We start from the raw sequence: 4,464 nt of genomic DNA on the forward strand, positions 1-4,464 counted from the left end.
ATAGTGTGCATTTAAATTGGCCTCATGTATTTTCATTGCTTGATATCTCATTTCTTTAAATGTTGAATAATATTCCATTGCCTGGATATAAGAGTTTATCAGTTCCAGAGAACATCTTAGTTGCTTCCAAGTTTAGGCCATTTTAAATAAAGCTGTCAGAAACACTCATGTGCAGATTTTTGTGTGGACATAAGTTTCCACCACTTTTGAGTAAATAACAAGTGGCACAATGCTGGATAGTATGGTAAGAGTAGGTTTAGCTTTTTTTTTTTTTCTCTAAACTTTAGTTTTAATGGCTCTCAAAATTCTGTGACAGATTTTCAGTCAATTTGTTTCCATTAAAAAGTACTGATTTAAAAAAACTGAAAACTGCCACATACACACACACACCAAAAATGCCCCAGTGGTCCATAAAACATTCTCCTTTCCTCTGAAGTTTTCATGATGCATTGTTACCAGTCTTTTACTATTAAACCTGAATGGCCAATTGGGACAACAAGTTTTGAGATTGTTCTTTCATAATGGATTAAGTCTGGGGTGGCAGGCATTGGGGGTAATATTTCTTTAGCTTTCTGAGCTTTCTGGACTGTCATAACCTGCCTGGAATCAAATCAACAATGTCAGTTTCACATGAATTCAAGAATTTAGAACCATCTTCCAGCTTCTGACCAGAATGATGATCAATTTTTTTCTTTCAGCTCTGCAACTTGCAAGCATTATGAGCTGTTTAACAATCCAGGACGGGGCACTGATGGCTTGGCAGGTTCAGGATAATCACCGAGCAATGAAGACTAGCTGCTTCCATTGGTGGGTCATTTTTGATGTCACCAGCAACATTGCCATGATCAGCATATTTGATAGTCACGTTCTTGACATTAAAGCCCACATTGACCCCAGGAAGAGCTTCACTCAAAGCCTCATGGTGCCTTTCAACTGACTTGACTTCAGTTGTGACATGGAGTGGAGCAAAGGTTCCACTGGGCCCACAGGCACATTAGTAATTTCATTGATTTTGTAGACATCCTGGAAGGACATATGCAAAGGCTTGTGAGTTGGATGGATTGATGGTAGGATGAATCCAAAGCTTCAAGCACCATGATTCCCCTGGCACTGCCCTCTTTATGGGTGACTTTCCATCCCTTGAACCAAGGCATATTAGCCTTGGCTCCAGCATACTGTCACCATTCCAACCAGAAATTGGCACAAACTGCACTGTGTCAGAATTGTAGCCAGTTTTCTTAACGTGGATGCTGACTTCCTTAACCATTTCTTCATATTTCTTTTGACTCTAGGGTCACTCAGTGGAATTAATTTTATTAACACCAACAATAAGTTTTTTCACACTCAGTGTGTAAGTCAGAAAGGCATGTTCAGGGATCTGCCCATTCTTGGGGATACCAGCTTCAAATTTACCAACACCAGCAGTGACCATCAGGGCAGCGCAATTGTCCTGAGATGTGTCTGTAATCAGGTTTCTGGTGAAATCTCCATGGCTGTGGGCATGAGTTCTAGTCACATTATACTTACTGGTCTCAAATTCCCACAGGGATATGTCAACGGTGATACCATGCTCATGTTCAGCTTTCAGTTTCTGCAACACTTAGGCATACTGAGGTGCCCTTTACCACCTTAGCAAACTCCTGTTCAATTTTGTCAATGTTTTTTGTTGTTGTTGTTGTTGTTGTTGATCCCACCACATTTGTAGATCAGATGGCCAGTAGTTGTGGACTTGCCTGATTCAACATGTCCAATGACGTACTTTTAGAAAATTCTATATAATATTTGTACATTTGAGTAGCTGATAAAATTACTAAAAGAAATTTAAGATGTTAACACTATTTTAATTTTATTTTGTTCTTTCCTTTTATAGAAATTATTTCTATAAAGTGCTTTGTGAATTACAACAGTAATAAATACATGGCTATGGTTGTTTATATAAAAAAAAAAGACAACAATGACAATACAATTTTTTTTTCCTTTTCCATTTTGGCTTTGATTTAGTGATGGTTTCCGAAACACTTGTGTTCTGGCTGCAACCCTGCATGTGTTTGATTTTTTTTTTTTATTGTTGGTCGTTCAAAACATTACACAGTTCTTAATACATCATATTTCACAGTTTGATTCAAGCGGGTTATGAACTCCCAACTTTACACCATATACAGATTGTTGTATCACAACAGTTACCCTTCCATTGATTGACATATTGCCTTTCATGTGTTTGATTTTTAAAGAAACTCCCAAACGGCCTTTTGAAGTAGTCATACCCTTTTAGCATCCCCTTCAGCAACAAATACAAATTCCTGTTGCTCCCCATCTGTGTCAGCATTTAATGTTGTTGTGGAGGCATTGATTTTTCATTATCTTGACAGGAAAATCATATGTATTTGGCCTGCCCCAGTGGTCTTGGGTCACTCCTGTTGTCCGGGTGTAGTTATTAATAATGACCCCTGTTTCACTGTTCAAAGTATCTCAATTTGACTAATCTAGTCTATGTTTTTCTAATCACCTGTATATCACACTGGTGGGAACCATGGCCAGAGAAGTTAAACAACTTTTCCAAGGTAACCAGTTTCTAAATTGTCCAGTACTGCAACTAGAAGAAAATTGTGCCTGACCCTAAAGCTGAGAAGATGGTATCCATCTGTAACATCTTCAGAATTTCTTCAGGACATTCTTTACCTTCCTTTACTCTTTGAGAGATATGATTTATTGCTTATCTTGCAGACTTTATAGGCTAAGTCATAACTGCAGTTAAGCGTTCTCCATAAAATATAATTCCTTTTTCAAAATGAAACATAGGTCTCCCTGATGCAACTACTCATGAATGCTAACAGCTCTTTAAATGGCTGCATTTGGTTACTTTGTAGATTGATCACCACAGAGTGCTTTGCTGGGTCATATCAAAGGCTCATATTGAAAGGCTGTATTGTCTTTGCTTAATATTCTGTCCTTTCTGTAAGGCTCTATCAGATCAAAGTGTTGACCTTGTTGAATAATAATTTTACTGATGAGTTCCTGGTAAAATGGTGTCATTGTCAGAGAACAAAGTATCCTTTGTATTAAAACTTTAATGATGGGGTCATGTATAGATGGTTGAAATTCATCCTCAGGAAAGCTGTGCACAGGTGTATGAACACAGGGTGATTAGTGGAGGGTTGGGGTGGGATAAAGTTGAGGTGGGGGCTGCACAGTTACCCTTGGGAGAAGAATTTAAGAAAAGGCAGCCTAGGAGATATGTGGGAAGTGTGTGTGCCTGAAGAAAGAGTTCTCCCTCCTTTTTAAAAAGGAAGGCGGTAAGCTATAAACATTTTGGTAGCAAGAAACTATGCTAGATAAAACTCATTAACTTTAATGTGACTTAACACATTTCTTCTAGGCAGAAATGTCTGCATTAGTTGATAGCTTAGGCAAGGGCAGATATTCCGTGAGGGGTCTGCCTAGAAAGTCTCAAGTCAGATGTGAGGGGCTATCTGCTCTGACATTTAGCAGGGCATCTCTCAGGACAGTGTTATAAATTTATGGGCTTAAAGAAATATTTGTGAGTTTTGTTTTGTAAAAGTCATTCTCTTCCTGGGCTTTGTTCCTGTATCAGGAACCCAATATCAGAAATAGTGTGTGTGTGTGTGTGTGTGTGTGTGTGTGTATGTGTGTGTGTATGTGTGTGTGTATATATATATATATATTCTTCTTCCCCAGCTTAAAATAACATAAACTTTCTCACTTTCGTGTTTTTTTTAATGTGGTGAGAAAAGGATTATGTATGTGTGGATGTGTGTGTGTGTGTGAAATGAGGGAAAAGGAGAGAGAAATATTGCAAAATTCGGTGAAAAAACTATCCTGAAATCTCACAGAAGCACTTCCACAAAGTCAGCTAGCTGTGAACCTGTCCAATTTTTTGCAAAATCTACGGGAAGGATTCTTTGCCATTTTTCTCAGCATCTTCTTTTTTCATCTTGGCTTATTAGAGATTACCAGAATGTATTTCAAAGTACATTACCAAAACCCTTCTTTTCTTTTTCTATTCACATGCTCTTGTGTGTTGCCTCTTAATAGCCCATAATCAGGTGAATTGTTTATGCTGCAGTTAAGTGAAGGTGGCTTCCTGCTGGAGACCCCCACTGGGTTGCCATGGCAATGCCATGATCACTGATTTAGCATTAGAATTTTTGGCCACACTATTCAAATGAGCATAGAGGGAAGGCAAGTTGAGATTTTAGATAACAGGAGATCCAAAGTAACCTCTGTTATACTTGTCCCTTGCATATGCAATAGACGTATTCCATGGAGTTTAGTGTGTGTGTGTGTGTGTGTGTGTGTGTGTGTGTGTGTGTGTGTATAAACTTTACACAGTAAAATCCAGTTACAAGTATATTAAAATAGTCTGATAGGTATACTCATTTGGTTTGAAAATAAAAAAAATATTAAATTTTTTTTTTGCTCCTATTGTTTTTAGTGATAACAGGA

At 37.9% G+C, this 4,464-nt stretch overlaps 1 pseudogene; it reads right to left on the reverse strand.

Moving 5' to 3' along the window:
* Positions 1–589: 589 nt before the first annotated feature.
* Positions 590–2,202, reverse strand: LOC144368931 (elongation factor 1-alpha 1 pseudogene; annotated as a pseudogene).
* Positions 2,203–4,464: the final 2,262 nt, after the last annotated feature.

The sequence above is a fragment of the Ictidomys tridecemlineatus genome, chromosome 12 (assembly GCF_052094955.1).
Source record: "Ictidomys tridecemlineatus isolate mIctTri1 chromosome 12, mIctTri1.hap1, whole genome shotgun sequence".
NCBI lineage: Eukaryota > Metazoa > Chordata > Mammalia > Rodentia > Sciuridae > Ictidomys > Ictidomys tridecemlineatus.